We start from the raw sequence: 17,516 nt of genomic DNA on the forward strand, positions 1-17,516 counted from the left end.
AAACAATCAAAAGATATAGATGAAATCAGAAAACTGAATTTCCTATCCAAACCCATCCCTAGTAGTTGTACATTGTTCAAATAGAGTAATATGGAAATGACGATATGAGTAACTCTAACTGAAACAAGGTAAAAGTACGGAGTAATACCAGTAACTCCAGCAACTATGGTCCTAGGTTATTTAACTTAATCGAACATCATATTAATAATTTATAAGAAGGAGGAGGAGACAAAAACATAGCACAATAATTTGATTGGTGATAAGTTAGTGAAGAAGGTTGTCTTTTATGGTTAAAATATTAATCGATAATGATTCAACGAATCCAACCCAAAACCATAAAGTGATGCACTTGATCTGTTGATCGTAGGACAGCAATGATGTATTTTCTTGGAAAGTTCTTACATTATCTAATGAAGGAAAAGATATAAATTTCCGGAGTTGACATAAAACATGTAAAGACACGTTTACAACATCAATATCTAAAAAAATTTAATTAATATGATCTTTGATGCAGGAGATCCTCTAGGTGGGGCCTATAGGAGTGTCTATAGTTTTCAGTTCTCTTCTACCTTGATTGCTCCACATGTGGAATACAGTCCACATCCCTTCAAAGACATTCTGTTATTCATCACGTAATACTTGATTAATAACAAAATGGAAGAAAACACAAATTAGAAGCTTGTTTCTTACATGGTTTAGTACATGTTTTGATTAAAATTTGCAAATTTAAGCTCGAATGAACTTCATTTTGTATATTGAATTTGCAAAAGCAAATTTCTTTCCTTCCATTTCAAACTGAGTCTTAAGGCAAAATTAAGGCAAAGCTTAATCTACAATAGGATCCAACTGAAAATCAAACAAAGGGCTTTTTCAATTTTACTTTCTCAATTGAAAACCAAGCATAGCCTTAGAGTACAAAATTATGAGGTAGAAGCATTGAAGAGAATATCTTAATGGTTCTAGTGCTGTTCACATGGATTTCAAAGGATATAGCAGTGCATGGGAAAGAGCTTTAATTGGAGATAGATCCTTTGATTCCTTTAAACTTTTGGCTTATATTTATGGTTCTTGTACTACTGCCAGCGCATGCTTCACCTTTTTGTTATTCTTTCCCCACGAGAAACTACCAAGTAATGTGCTTCATTGATAAACTTTGTCAAAAGGGGGGAGGATAAAGAACAGGAAGAAATAAAAAACAGAAAATAACAGTTTGTTGTTTAGACCTGTCACCTACCTAACTTGACTGTGACAAAGTTTTAGATAAAAATTGGAGAAGTATAACCAAAGAAACTATGATTGTCTTCTTGGCTCTAAGCAAAACAAAAATGAAAACATTAGTACTTCAGAATGGTGAGATGTCAATATCTTGAATTCCTTTTTTGTTGTCAATGCTCTCAGATTATGTTGGATTCACTCCATTTATGAAACTGTTTTTCAATTTAGAGTAGGCATGTTAAACCTTAGCTTTGGCCTCTATAAATGGAGTTCCATTTCTAGCAATACTAATACGGTCTCTTACGGAGTTATTAGTTATATTCAAAACCTCTGAGACATTTTGTGGTCTATGTGCACTCTGAGACATTGTATAATCAAGCAACCTTGGACAATATTATCGGAGTAAAAATTTTGGTGTTTAAGTTATATTACAAATATTGGTATTAGGAGGATATAGATTTTAGAGTCCCGGTGTGGGACTTTGTAATGTGCAACCAAAACGTATTGTAATTCATTTGGCAGGACTCAAGCAACTTCTCATAACTTGGATATGATAATATTGTCTAAAGTTTGATTCTCCATCTCAACATCTATCCAAGAAATTATTATTTAGTTTGAGACTACATGGTTCTAACTAATCTTTACAGAGAGTGAATAATATATCACGTAAAAATTAGTCGGAAATTCGTTGTTTCAGATCATGTAATAATCTACTGTGCATATGTTTGTGAATGCTATGATGATACACTTGCATATAAGAAGTCAAGGTTGCTTGATTAGCTATATGTAGGATACTCTACTGTGCTCACAATGGGTTGAGAGCACAGTAAGCAAACTGCACTTCTAGTAAGCGAACAAAAGTTCGAATAGAAAAAAAACTAGCGCACTAAAGATAAGCCTCGTTTAAAGCCTACCAATCTATGACCACATTGTAGCAACCTTGATGGGCCAGTGAAATAGAACTCCACAGCTTTCATTTTCTTCATGCCTCAATAGCTGTCACGATCTAACAGTTGGGAAATACTATTGGCCCCTACACTAATTACTGTCTACCCCCAACTTTAAAATTCCCCACCCCTCTCTCTTCCCCTTCCTAGCAACTCTTTCCCTTTCTTCTTCTTCATCTTCGTCCCAAACTCGTGTCCCTTCTCCTTCTCCTTCTTCCTTCCTCCTCCCCAACCCAACCCAAACAAACATTTTCCTTCTCCTCCTCAACCCTTCCGTTCTCTCTTTCCGCGTGTCCCCTTAGATCTGGTATTTTTTTGGGGTTTTGTATTCAACAAAATCGTAATTCTGTTACTTTTCTTTTTGTTTTTGCACACCATAAAAGAAATGATTTTGTTTTGATTATTAAATTTTTATTATTATTTTAATAAATAATGTTTTTTTATTTTTTGTTATTTTTTATCAACAGTTCAATTGTTTTCCCTTTAATTTTAGATGGTGAGGACCAAACATGCTTTATACGTGGATGGGTGTGATCCCTCTCATGAGGGCCCGAGCCCCTCACATGAAGGGATGATGATGGAGAGAGGCATCGAAGGCTAACTGTGTCAGCACACAGTCGACAACATCCGTCAACAAAGCCAAAACCATAGGCAGAGGCACGTCCATCTGACAAGATCATTAGACCTCCATTTTGGAGGAGGTCCAGTTGATTTATCATTGATTCGATCTTACAAGGACCACTATGTTGGTCATGTATGGATCCGACAGTCACGACCAGAGATGAAGTTGGTTAGCCACGGTGGCCAGGTTTTACCACTTCCCATTGAGCCAACAGTGGGGGTTTATATGTTGTGGTCGGGATTATCATCCCTAGTTACAGCGTAGTACCCTACCACAAACAAGAGCTTCGTGAATGCCCTTATGGAGAGGTGTCACCAGGAGACCTCGTCCTTCCACCTGCCTGTCAAAGAGATGACTATCACTCTAGATGATTGTTCGGAAGTCGGCAAGTGTATCGATTCGCACAAGTAGTACAAACGGTAAGACCGAGTATCGTATCCTCAATGAATTTGTTTCACCTAGACCATGTATATTCAGTATGTAAACATTTATACGGATTAAAATAAGGCAAATGTTGAGTTCTGTACTAGAAAATCTATTTGAACATAAACAAAATATCTAAAATTATAAAAGATGAAAACTATAAGTTAAGAGAGTTGGGGAGTGTTCTACTGAATTTCTCTTGATGTATAAAATGTGTTTTTTTTTTCTATTTATCGTTATCCTAGTGTTCTTATGCTGAGAAACTACTTAAACCATGATTCCTCACATGAATAAGCCTAACTCTCTTAAGACATTGTCCTTGATCCCTCAACAAACTTGTTCTAAAAGAGTTGCACTAAGCCTACAGCATAAAACGGACTAGATCACTGCACTCCATTCCTAGACATACAGATTTCTAATTTGCTCTATCAAGTTCTAAGGTTTTAAATCATTTTCCAATACTAAAAAACCTAACTACACATTCAAATGGGCGATCAAGCCACAAGCATGTAAAATAAGCATAGATAGAAGCAATGAACACGGCAAAATAGCATTAAATAGATAGTGAGAATATTACATCAAGATTGTTCAGTAGAACTCCCCAACAAAGAGACCTCGTCTTCCATTACAAGCAAAGCTTCAAAACTAAGAAAAAAACTATTTTTGGTGAAAGAAATTGGAAGAAGATGATGGAGGATGTCTCCTCCAACCTCTAAATCCTAAATCTCTCTATTTTCCTGAACTAAGCTCCCCTGTTGCTCAAAAACTCATCTCCCTTTTGAAACTCCGCCAACCTCAATGTTTTTAAAGGCTCTTGGACTCTTCAGCTTTCGAAGGCTCGTTAAGCGAGCATGACTCGCTAAGCGAGAGTTAGTGAATTTTCGCTTAGCGAGAGTGGGGCGTGCTGAGCGCGAGAAGAGATAATGTCCTCGTTGAGCGGGCTGGCTGTGCACTGGACGTGCAGATCTCTGACTTATCCTCTTTTTAGGGTTTCCCATCCGCTAAGCGAGCTGGATGTCTCGCTAAGCGGATGCATCTCGCTGAGCGGATCTACCTCGCTAAACGAGTCATCAGCTGCTTAAACCTTCTCTTCTTTGGCCTGAAACTAAGTTTGATTCAACATTAAGTCACAAAAATGGAGTTTTTACTCTATAAATCATACAATAAAGAAAAATATGTATTATTCCTATAAAAAGAACCATAAATTGGAGGTACAACGCTATTTCCTTGCAAATATTTAATACCAAACTAACTCATGAATAGCAACTAACAATGATGTGTCATGTCTTCTACATTTGCTTGTGATAGGCAAACTCATTAATCATGTCCCCGCTCCACCTTCAATAGAGAAGCCATGAAGATTTTGCTCATGACTCACCTTAGCTTTAATTCAGAGGAAAAGGCTATAACAGCGATCACCGTAGGTGCCATGGTTAGGTTGACGTGGCTAGCAGACCTTGTTGGACCTTAAAGCTTTGCTAGAGGGTACAAGTCATTATCAGACCACACAAAAAGCTCTACAATTATTGCAGAAGGGCTTCAAAGCTGGGTGTAGCTTAGAAAGGCAAAGGAAGAGGACTGCCAAGGATGGTGGCAAAGGTGGAAAAGGCGGATGATTATTTAATTATTATTATCATTATTATTTGTTCAATTTTTTGTTGTTCAGAGTTTGAAAATTAAAATAGAGGACAATCTGGTTCATTGCCATTGATATGCCAAAGTTAGTGCGGTAAATCAACATGGAAATTAGTTACTACATAACTATCTGGGTTTTAAAGACCAATGTATTAGCATTCGACGGCCTTTATGAATTGTTATTACGAGCATCATTACTCCCATTGGTAATATCTCACTTGGTAAAATTTATACAGACCAAAAGCCGTTACAGTGTTTTTATTACAAAGCAATCCACAAACATGGCAGACAACGAATAGAAGAAGAAACTCTACAATCATTGGACTTTAATAAATCCCTGGCAACAACTCTATATTGTAAAAGCAGAGTTATTATTTGTTTTGAAATCTAAAAAGGAGAAAAAACTCAGCAAACTGAAATTTCTCAACTCTAGATTTTGGTGTTCTTGCAAAGTGGCTACTATTTGGTGTAGCACAAGGTGCACTCTCAGTAGTCAGTACCCATCTCCACGTGACTGCAGTCAAAGCAATCAACGAAAAAACATTGTCAGATCCAATAAACAATAATGTTACTAATTAAGTGATATGAAGACTATACACACATATATACTATTAAACAATAAACATGTTTACTCTTAATTATTGTTCTTGTTCATCTCTAGTATTTCAATTTTTTTTATAGAATTTATGCATGAGAGATGGTAAGTACTCACGCCATATGCAACAAGAGATCTGCAATAATTAGTGTTAGTGAGCACTGTACTTGTAGAGCCACACTCACTATCTTTGAGTGAAACTGCGGATCTATCGAGCTTTATTGACCAAGGATAATGGTAGTTATGGACAGTGGCACCCACATGTGAAGATGATCTCTGCATCCTCATTGGCCTTGGGACATTTCTTCCCTCAACTGAAGCTCTTCGCCGGCTTGGTTGCCTCTTCGAATGAATCCGGTCTTTGTTTTGTGCACTGTGTGACCTGACTTTAGCCCTTGATGATCGGTGTTAGCCATGTAATTTGGAAACAAAGGGTAGTCATAGGACATGGATTCTGCATAAGCTGGCCTATGGAAAGCAAAAGGGTGCTTTGAATCTTCTGATCTTGACACTGCAGAGTAGAACTGAGGGTGAGGGCTGCTTTGTGCTGTGCTGAAACAGTCATCAAAATGACCACTGCAGGCTCTTGGACTCGACTCTGTCAATGCTGATGGAGCCGGTGATACCTTGTACTTTTCTTCTTTTGTGTAGGAACCATTTGTTGAATAATGTGTGGAAAATCTATTGTCATATGTTCTTGATGTCCATGATGATACACACTGCTGCTTCTGGAGTTAACTTTTGATTCACAAACATCCATCTCTACAATCTTGATGTTGTCTTCCAAGCCTCGTCCATTTCCTAGAAGCACAAAAACCCATATTCCATATCAATGACATCATAACAACATTTGCTAGAGTGCTTTAAAATATAACTAAAAATGATATTTATTAATTCTTTATTCATGCTGAAAGATACTGCAAATAAACAAAAGATTTCACATCATCATGTATATTGTATATCACATCAATTCTGGAAATTTCATTTTCAACAATCATGCTACTATAAAAAAAAGATAGCAGTTATGAAACTGACATTATATATATGCCTGAGCAAATCATCTTCGGCCAGCATTTCTGTGCTTTTGATTGGCCTTTCCTTCTGACCCCATTTGGATCCTCTGAGCACGAGCTCTGGCTTGTGCTGTCACCAAAGCCTGCATGCATCTCAGTGTTGCCTTGGCCTGTTTTCTCACCAAGTGACCCCTTACTAGTGCCTGCAACTTCACTAATCCTCTTAGAGCACACAATGCTTTTTTTGCCTGTCATAGAAACATTGACACATATCATTTGACATACTCAAATATCAATACCATTCATTCCTTGAGAATGAAAGACAAAACCAGATTCCCTAGAAAGTGAAATACCAAGTGAGAGCGAAAGGCAGATTGGATTTTAATGGCAGCAGCCTCTTCAATACTTTTGGATGTTGCATTGGAAGTAGAAGTCAAACGGATCACAGCAGCTACAGCCTGAGCAGCTGCCACTGCAGCATCAGCTGCTGCTGCAGTGGCTGCAGCCACAGCCATGACATGCTTCCTCTGCTCATTCTGAAATATCAGTGTCAGTTTGCACTGTCTGTGAAGCAGTCACATTTGTTTCTACAAAATTCAATTCCTTGGAAGTTGTTGTTGGTGGTTTGTGGCAGTAGTGCAGTGGCTGAGGCTGATGATCTTCTATAAAACTCCATCTCTTTTCTCCTTTGGGGTTGAGGAAGTTGGAGTGGTTGAGTTTTCTGTTCCATTTGAAGAAGAATTCAGCTTGATTGTAGATTTCTCCTTTTCCTTGTCTTTCTTACCTGTTGTCAACAAGTTTCTAAGCCATTTGCCTGTCTTCCCCATCTCTTTCAAACACCACCTAGTAAGCTAATATTGGATACTAGCAAGTAGCAACAACTTAAAAGAAAGTAACAGAAAATGATTTGTATGTAGATCTCTTCATGTCTACATTTGTTAAGTTGCTTTCAACACATATGGCCCCCCTTATTAAAAATAGATAACGCTATTTGACAGCCTAAACTCACTGTCTCATCACATCTTTTCCGTACTAAATATTATCCACCATCTTTGAGATATGTTACTTTTGGGGGTCTCTCTCTATGCCATGTAGTAACAAGGCCTGGTAGTGTAAATTTTTTTTTTTATTTGGTAACCATGTTATTGTACAAAATATACACCGATTTTGCGGATGACTAATCTATGTTGGGAACCTGGCTGGTCACTTTTATTGGAATTCTCCTCTCCCAACCACATTTTTTTCCGTCCCACTCGAAGCCAAAGATTTTGCTTAAGGGGACCAAATTCAGGACTACTTAGACCAACTTGTTGGTACCTGGTTGTGTGAAATAAAGCAAAGAGGAAGCTCCCCGTATAAGCCACTTCCACAGTCTGGAGCACTAAGTAACTGTTACAGATTAAGATAACAAGATTCCTTACCCTCCAAAGTCTAAAGTGGAAAAGAATTTTCAGTTCCCATGCTGTCCCTATAGGTATGTAACCCTCTTCAGTGGCTATCAAGGGTGTTTTGGTGATTTCAGTGTCGGTTAATATGGAACGAGATGGATCAGAAACCATGTGATAATAGATCAAGAACATGTAGCATCCGTGTAAAATACTCATATATGGGTAGGAGAGTGTCCAGTTGAGGGTCATGAACTAAAGAAAGTTAAAAGAACCTTACAGGATCCAATAATAAATGATTGAGTAGGGGTTCTGAGGATGTGCACGTGCCCATCTTATCCGTGTAGTTAAGACAGAAATAAATATTCTGGTGTTTGCTTTGTTAACACTTTTTCTACTTAATTCTATTTTGTTTGTTCTTTCCCGGTTGGTCCTGCCCAATTTTGTGTACTGATACCAAGCCCTTGCAAGAAGTCATCTACCTTTTACATTTCCTAAACCAAAGGCTACATGGGTTCAAGAGCTTTTATGGTATATGTTGAGCAGAATGTGTTCATGGTTCCCTGCAAGATTGTTTAATGAACTTGGATAATTGCATAAATGAACTTAAACAAGCACTGTAACAGATTTTAAGTCGTCAAATCAAATTATTTTACAATTTCAGATTATGTGTGGGCCACTGACACCAACGTTTATTAGCAGCTGAATTGGTTGGCTTAGGCGGTGACTAAATGTAGTGATGTGTTTGATCCATGTGTCAAAACTCTGTTAAGTAAGGAAGTATACCCTTACAGCTTATAATGGGTGGATTTTTCATATTGAGAAATTGATATAAGAAAGTGAAAATTTCCATGTTGTGTTTGTACAGAGATGAGGCATTATCCGCATCTTACTTGGCTAATGACATATATGCAGTAAATGAATGAATAAAATTATGATTAATGTTTGATAAATTTCATGCAAATAATGCATTCCAACAAAAGGTAACCAGTGGTTGCTTAATGCTTATACAAATACGTGAATATGAAATTAATAGGGCTATGCCCCATCTTACCCATCATAGACCGGTGATTTGCATGGTTTTCAATGACATCTTTTATATAAACAAACAACGAGTTGGCAGTCACATGGCATGCTTATATGCTCCCCATTTGTCTAGGTGTTCTGTTAGGGGAAACACCGCCTTGGGATTTGGCTCATTTCCTTCTATATATTCTCTACTTGATTCCTTAATCATCGTTTAGTTGAACAAATTAAATTCACCTATGACTTTATCTATCCTTAATCCTTGAAAATTGCGAAGGACAATTTGATAGGGCAGATATTTATTTAAAACAATCAAAAGATATAGATGAAATCAGAAAACTGAATTTCCTATCCAAAACCCATCCCTAGTAGTTTACATTGTTCAAATAGAGTAATATGGAAATGACGATATGAGTAACTCTAACTGAAACAAGGTAAAAAGTACGGAAGTAATACCAGTAACTCCAGCAACTATGGTCCTAGGTTATTTAACTTAATCGAACATCATATTAATAATTTATAAGAAGGAGGAGGAGACAAAAACATAGCACAATAATTTGATTGGTGATAGTTAGTGAAGAAGGTTGTCTTTTATGGTTAAAATATTAATCGATAATGATTCAACGAATCCAACCCAAAACCATAAAGTGATGCACTTGATCTGTTGATCGTAGGACAGCAATGATGTATTTTCTTGGAAAGTTCTTACATTATCTAATGAAGGAAAAGATATAAATTTCCGGAGTTGACATAAAACATGTAAAAGACACGTTTACAACATCAATATCTAAAAAAATTTAATTAATATGATCTTTGATGCAGGAGATCCTCTAGGTGGGCCTATAGGAGTGTCTATAGTTTTCAGTTCTCTTCTACCTTGATTGCTCCACATGTGGAATACAGTCCACATCCCTTCAAAGACATTCTGTTATTCATCACGTAATACTTGATTAATAACAAAAATGGAGAAAAAACACAAATTAGAAGCTTGTTTCTTACATGGTTTAGTACATGTTTGATTAAAATTTGCAAATTTAAGCTCGAATGAACTTCATTTTGTATATTGAATTTGCAAAAGCAAATTTTTTTCCTTCCATTTCAAACTGAGTCTTAAGGCAAAATTAAGGCAAAGCTTAATCTACAATAGGATCAACTGAAAATCAAACAAAGGGCTTTTTCAATTTTACTTTCTCAATTGAAAACCAAGCATAGCCTTAGAGTACAAAATTATGAGGTAGAAGCATTGAAGAGAATATCTTAATGGTTCTAGTGCTGTTCACATGGATTTCAAAGGAATATAGCAGTGCATGGGAAAGAGCTTTAATTGGAGATAGATCCTTTGATTCCTTTAAACTTTTGGCTTATATTTATGGTTCTTGTACTACTGCCAGCGCATGCTTCACCTTTTTGTTATTCTTTCCCCACGAGGAACTACCAAGTAATGTGCTTCATTGATAAACTTTGTCAAAAGGGGGAGGATAAAGAACAGGAAGAAATAAAAAACAGAAAATAACAGTTTGTTGTTTAGACCTGTCACCTACCTAACTTGACTGTGACAAAGTTTTAGATAAAAATTGGAGAAGTATAACCAAAGAAACTATGATTGTCTTCTTGGCTCTAAGCAAAAACAAAAATGAAAACATTAGTACTTCAGAATGGTGAGATGTCAATATCTTGAATTCCTTTTTTGTTGTCAATGCTCTCAGATTATGTTGGATTCACTCCATTTATGAAACTGTTTTTCAATTTAGAGTAGGCATGTTAAACCTTAGCTTTGGCCTCTATAAATGGAGTTCCATTTCTAGCAATACTAATACGGTCTCTTACGGAGTTATTAGTTATATTCAAAACCTCTGAGACATTTTGTGGTCTATGTGCACTCTGAGACATTGTATAATCAAGCAACCTTGGACAATATTATCGGAGTAAAAATTTTGGTGTTTAAGTTATATTACAAATATTGGTATTAGGAGGATATAGATTTTAGAGTCCCGGTGTGGGACTTTGTAATGTGCAACCAAAACGTATTGTAATTCATTTGGCAGGACTCAAGCAACTTCTCATAACTTGGATTATGATAATATTGTCTAAAGTTTGATTCTCCATCTCAACATCTTATCCAAGAAATTATTATTTAGTTTGAGACTACATGGTTCTAACTAATCTTTACAGAGAGTGAATAATATATCACGTAAAAATTAGTCGGAAATTCGTTGTTTCAGATCATGTAATAATCTACTGTGCATATGTTTGTGAATGCTATGATGATACACTTGCATATAAGAAGTCAAGGTTGCTTGATTAGCTATATGTAGGATACTCTACTGTGCTCACAATGGTTGAGAGCACAGTAAGCAAACTGCACTTCTAGTAAGCGAACAAAAGTTCGAATAGAAAAAAAACTAGCGCACTAAAGATAAGCCTCGTTTAAAGCCTACCAATCTATGACCACATTGTAGCAACCTTGATGGGCCAGTGAAATAGAACTCCACAGCTTTCATTTTCTTCATGCCTCAATAGCTGTCACGATCTAACAGTTGGGAAATACTATTGGCCCCTACACTAATTACTGTCTACCCCCAACTTTAAATTCCCCACCCCTCTCTCTTCCCCTTCTAGCAACTCTTTCCCTTTCTTCTTCTTCATCTTGTTCCCAAACTCGTGTCCCTTCTATGTAATAAGATACAATATCCGAATAAAATTTAGCTACATGGTCTATTATAGCATGCTTGAAATTTAAGGGGGGAAAACTAATCTATAAGGAAATCATTTCTCGTGATATGAAACCCGTTTAATTAATTTTATCCCACTTGTAATATGAAACTTATCATAAAGGATATAGAGAGCCACTCAAAGTCAAACAACACAAGATAGCCAAGGAAGGTATCATATCACTTCTCATCGTTTTATTTTATTAAAAATCAAGGGCTCAGAGAAAAAGATAAACACTAATAATGAACCAACTATACATTCAGTACATCATACTGACATTTATATAAATAATTTGTACAATAGGAAGATTGCACTGCTATATACGTATGTTTGTTTGTTTTTTTTGCTACAGGGGAAACGGAACGACAAAGCTAAGGCACTACAACCCGAGGAAAAGAGACACTCCGGGCATGCTATATACATATGTTAAATTGCCGTCCATATATAATCTCAAAATAATATTTTTCTTAAATATATTTTTATCATTAAAAATGTCACCTTTTTAATCCCTATAAAAAATTATTTTCTTAAGTTCTTGTATTTTTAATGTGATTTTTGTCACTCTCCAGGACCCATTTTTTAAGTGTATGATAACAAAAGAGGCCAGAGTATAAAGCGTAACCATGTTATTGTTTAGTGATACTTAGATATCATGGTAGACTATATATATAAAGTATTTGTATTTTTTGCAAAATACAAGAGATAATTACAAGGGCACAATAAAAAAGATGGTGTATAGTGCCGTAGGTTTTCTAGAATGTTGCTTCCCCGAAGTCAATGTACCATAACAGAACGACTTAGACTAAGTAAAACACAGACAGCACGATGTCAGCTATATCACTAAGTCTTCGTATTAAAAATTTCCAATTAAAAACATGACAATAAACAATTTATAAGTGAAAGAATTTTATAAAATCATGATAAACGGGTATGGAAGTTTGAGGCAGATTGATATATCATATATGGGTTCGGTAAACATAAATAAAGTAGTCGTTGTCCAATCGAGTAGGTGAAAATTGAATGGGAAAAGCGAAAACTAAGTCTAAGATGGGAAGTGAATACCGTAGGATGAAAAGGCTTCGATAATTTCCATTGTTAACTTTTTTTTCTTTTGACAATTTTTATACATTATTAGTTGGTAGATAGCATAAGAATCTTTCAACTCACTTTTATTTTTATACACGAGAATTGCCATCAAAATCTTTAGAGCATAGTATATATAAAGTTATACACTTTTTTTTTTGACGATTAAAGTTATAAACTTATACTGCACTCTATTAACAACTACATAGCGTTTTTCTTATATAACTAAGTAAGAAAAGATGCTCCTACCCTAGAATAATCTAACATATATAATTGATGGGCCACAAGGGATGGCTTTAGGCGATAGAATGGATCTGCTTTGGAATGGTCACAAGATTATAGTTTCTTGTTCTTTGATTCGAGACAATGAAAGGGATAGGAAGAGCACTTCAGATCAGCAAGAAACATAACATTTTGTAATGTTCCATTCATGCGTTTCATGCCACCTGCCATTATATACGTGATTCCAGATTTTCTAAAACCTTAGAAAACTGGATTGAGGTGTAGTTCATGCAGTGTGAGTGTAAATTTTAACTGAATAGCTATTTATAATAATCTTAATATGATCCATACCGATACGGTCTCGAGTAATAGAAGGAAAACATCAAAAAGAATTTTAAATTATTAAGATAAAATTAAAGTCTATGGACTTAAACGATTATCTAATATTAGAATGTTATTAAAAAAATATGAAATTAACGGGAACGACCATTTGATAATTCATGCAATTTTTTTATAATGAAAATCCCTCAACTCCAGAGGATGTCCTCATATAAGTTGTAACTAATTTTTTACTACACTGCATATTCTTCGATCTGCAACAAAGACATTGCAGAATTTAGACGAGTCAGCGGCTTTTTTGTTAAACATGTGGCTAAATGTTTTGACTTTTTTTTATGTTTTAGAACAGATTGAGAATCCAAGCACATGACTTGAGCAAGGGAAGGTTAGGCAAGTGTTTTGACTATTGAGTCTTTTACACTTGTTACACCACCTGCCTCGTATTTCGATTTTGATTACATTTTCCCGTTTGTCTAATGTGTAAATAGATTTGACTGAGTTTCTTACATGCATTTCTTGAAGATGACGTGCTCATATAATTTATTCCATGAACTTGTGATGTACATGTAAATTAGACATTTACATTTGATTCAACTGTAAAGCTGCTTGTTGCCACAACCTATACTAATGTAAGATAAAATCCATTTTTTATCAGTGGTCTTAGAGACTCTGATTCTCAATCAGCAATTTTCATGACTTCATCAAGCATGTTGGTAACTTGGTACCACTTGTATCAACTATCAATGCAATTAATGGCTGAGAAGTTGTTGTGTATTTATTAGGAGTTTCCCACCGCTATGCAGAGTGAAAATTAAAATAGAGGACAATCTGGTTCATTGCCATTGATATGCCAAAGTTAGTGCGGTAAATCAACATGGAAATTAGTTACTACATAACTATCTGGGTTTTAAAGACCAATGTATTAGCATTCGACGGCCTTTATGAATTGTTATTACGAGCATCATTACTCCCATTGGTAATATCTCACTTGGTAAAATTTATACAGACCAAAAGCCGTTACAGTGTTTTTATTACAAAGCAATCCACAAACATGGCAGACAACGAATAGAAGAAGAAACTCTACAATCATTGGACTTTAATAAATCCCTGGCAACAACTCTATATTGTAAAAGCAGAGTTATTATTTGTTTTGAAATCTAAAAGGAGAAAAACTCAGCAAACTGAAATTCTCAACTCTAGATTTTGGTGTTCTTGCAAAGTGGCTACTATTTGGTGTAGCACAAGGTGCACTCTCAGTAGTCAGTACCCATCTCCACGTGACTGCAGTCAAAGCAATCAACGAAAAACATTGTCAGATCCAATAAACAATAATGTTACTAATTAAGTGATATGAAGACTATACACACATATATACTATTAAACAATAAACATGTTTACTCTTAATTATTGTTCTTGTTCATCTCTAGTATTCAATTTTTTTTATAAGAATTTATGCATGAGAGATGGTAAGTACTCACGCCATATGCAACAAGAGATCTGCAATAATTAGTGTTAGTGAGCACTGTACTTGTAGAGCCACACTCACTATCTTTGAGTGAAACTGCGGATCTATCGAGCTTTATTGACCAAGGATAATGGTAGTTATGGACAGTGGCACCCACATGTGAAGATGATCTCTGCATCCTCATTGGCCTTGGGACATTTCTTCCCTCAACTGAAGCTCTTCGCCGGCTTGGTTGCCTCTCGAATGAATCCGGTCTTTGTTTTGGTGCACTGTGTGACCTGACTTTAGCCCTTGATGATTCGGTGTTAGCCATGTAATTTGGAAACAAAGGGTAGTCATAGGACATGGATTCTGCATAAGCTGGCCTATGGAAAGCAAAAGGGTGCTTTGAATCTTCTGATCTTGACACTGCAGAGTAGAACTGAGGGTGAGGGCTGCTTTGTGCTGTGCTGAAACAGTCATCAAAATGACCACTGCAGGCTCTTGGACTCGACTCTGTCAATGCTGATGGAGCCGGTGATACCTTGTACTTTTCTTCTTTTGTGTAGGAACCATTTGTTGAATAATGTGTGGAAAATCTATTGTCATATTGTTCTTGATGTCCATGATGATACACACTGCTGCTTCTGGAGTTAACTTTTGATTCACAAACATCCATCTCTACAATCTTGATGTTGTCTTCCAAGCCTCTGTCCATTTCCTAGAAGCACAAAACCCATATTCCATATCAATGACATCATAACAACATTTGCTAGAGTGCTTTAAAATATAACTAAAAATGATATTTATTAATTTCTTTATCATGCTGAAAGATACTGCAAATAAACAAAAGATTTCACATCATCATGTATATTGTATATCACATCAATTCTGGAAATTTCATTTTCAACAATCATGCTACTATAAAAAAAGATAGCAGTTATGAAACTGACATTATATATATGCCTGAGCAAATCATCTTCGGCAGCATTTCTGTGCTTTTGATTGGCCTTTCCTTCTGACCCCATTTGGATCCTCTGAGCACGAGCTCTGGCTTGTGCTGTCACCAAAGCCTGCATGCATCTCAGTGTTGCCTTGGCCTGTTTTCTCACCAAGTGACCCCTTACTAGTGCCTGCAACTTCACTAATCCTCTTAGAGCACACAATGCTTTTTTTGCCTGTCATAGAAACATTGACACATATCATTTGACATACTCAAATATCAATACCATTCATTCCCTTGAGAATGAAAGACAAAACCAGATTCCCTAGAAAGTGAAATACCAAGTGAGAGCGAAAGGCAGATTGGATTTTAATGGCAGCAGCCTCTTCAATACTTTTGGATGTTGCATTGGAAGTAGAAGTCAAACGGATCACAGCAGCTACAGCCTGAGCAGCTGCCACTGCAGCATCAGCTGCTGCTGCAGTGGCTGCAGCCACAGCCATGACATGCTTCCTCTGCTCATTCTGAATATCAGTGTCAGTTTGCACTGTCTGTGAAGCAGTCACATTTGTTTCTACAAAATTCAATTCCTTGGAAGTTGTTGTTGGTGTGGTTGTGGCAGTAGTGGCAGTGGCTGAGGCTGATGATCTTCTAAAACTCCATCTCTTTTCTCCTTTGGGGTTGAGGAAGTTGGAGTGGTTGAGTTTTCTGTTCCATTTGAAGAAGAATTCAGCTTGATTGTAGATTTCTCCTTTTCCTTGTCTTTCTTACCTGTTGTCAACAAGTTTCTAAGCCATTTGCCTGTCTTCCCCATCTCTTTCAAACACCACCTAGTAAGCTAATATTGGATACTAGCAAGTAGCAACAACTTAAAAGAAAGTAACAGAAAATGATTTGTATGTAGATCTCTTCATGTCTACATTTGTTAAGTTGCTTTCAACACTATGGCCCCCCTTATTAAAAATAGATAACGCTATTTGACAGCCTAAACTCACTGTCTCATCACATCTTTTCCGTACTAAATATTATCCACCATCTTTGAGAATATGTTACTTTTGGGGGTCTCTCTCTATGCCATGTAGTAACAAGGCCTGGTAGTGTAAATTTTTTTTTTTATTTGGTAACCATGTTATTGGTACAAAATATCCACCGATTTTGCGGATGACTAATCTATGTTGGGAACCTGGCTGGTCACTTTTATTGGAATTCTCCTCTCCCAACCACATTTTTTCCGTCCCACTCGAAGCCAAGATTTTGCTTAAGGGGACCAAATTCAGGACTACTTAGACCAACTTGTTGGTACCTGGTTGTGTGAAATAAAGCAAAGAGGAAGCTCCCCGTATAAGCCACTTGCCACAGTCTGGAGCACTAAGTAACTGTTACAGATTAAGATAACAAGATTCCTTACCCTCCAAAGTCTAAAGTGGAAAAGAATTTTCAGTTCCCATGCTGTCCCTATAGGTATGTAACCCTCTTCAGTGGCTATCAAGGGTGTTTTGGTGATTTCAGTGTCGGTTAATATGGAACGAGATGGATCAGAAACCATGTGATAATAGATCAAGAACATGTAGCATCCGTGTAAAATACTCATATATGGGTAGGAGAGTGTCCAGTTGAGGGTCATGAACTAAAGAAAGTTAAAAGACCTTACAGGATCCAATAATAAATGATTGAGTAGGGGTTCTGAGGATGTGCACGTGCCCATCTTATCCGTGTAGTTAAGACAGAAATAAATATTCTGGTGTTTGCTTTTGTTAACCACTTTTTCTACTTAATTCTATTTTGTTTGTTCTTTTCCCGGTTGGTCCTGCCCAATTTTGTGTACTGATACCAAGCCCTTGCAAGAAGTCATCTACCTTTTACATTTCCTATAACCAAAGGCTACATGGGTTCAAGAGCTTTTATGGTATAT

At 36.4% G+C, this 17,516-nt stretch overlaps 2 pseudogenes; both read right to left on the reverse strand.

Moving 5' to 3' along the window:
- Nucleotides 1-5,263: 5,263 nt before the first annotated feature.
- On the reverse strand, nucleotides 5,264-7,398 carry LOC114403905 (annotated as a pseudogene).
- A 6,979-nt stretch (nucleotides 7,399-14,377) lies between these two features.
- Nucleotides 14,378-16,961, reverse strand: LOC114403897 (annotated as a pseudogene).
- Nucleotides 16,962-17,516: the final 555 nt, after the last annotated feature.

The sequence above is a fragment of the Glycine soja genome, chromosome 20 (genome assembly GCF_004193775.1).
Source record: "Glycine soja cultivar W05 chromosome 20, ASM419377v2, whole genome shotgun sequence".
Lineage (NCBI taxonomy): Eukaryota > Viridiplantae > Streptophyta > Magnoliopsida > Fabales > Fabaceae > Glycine > Glycine soja.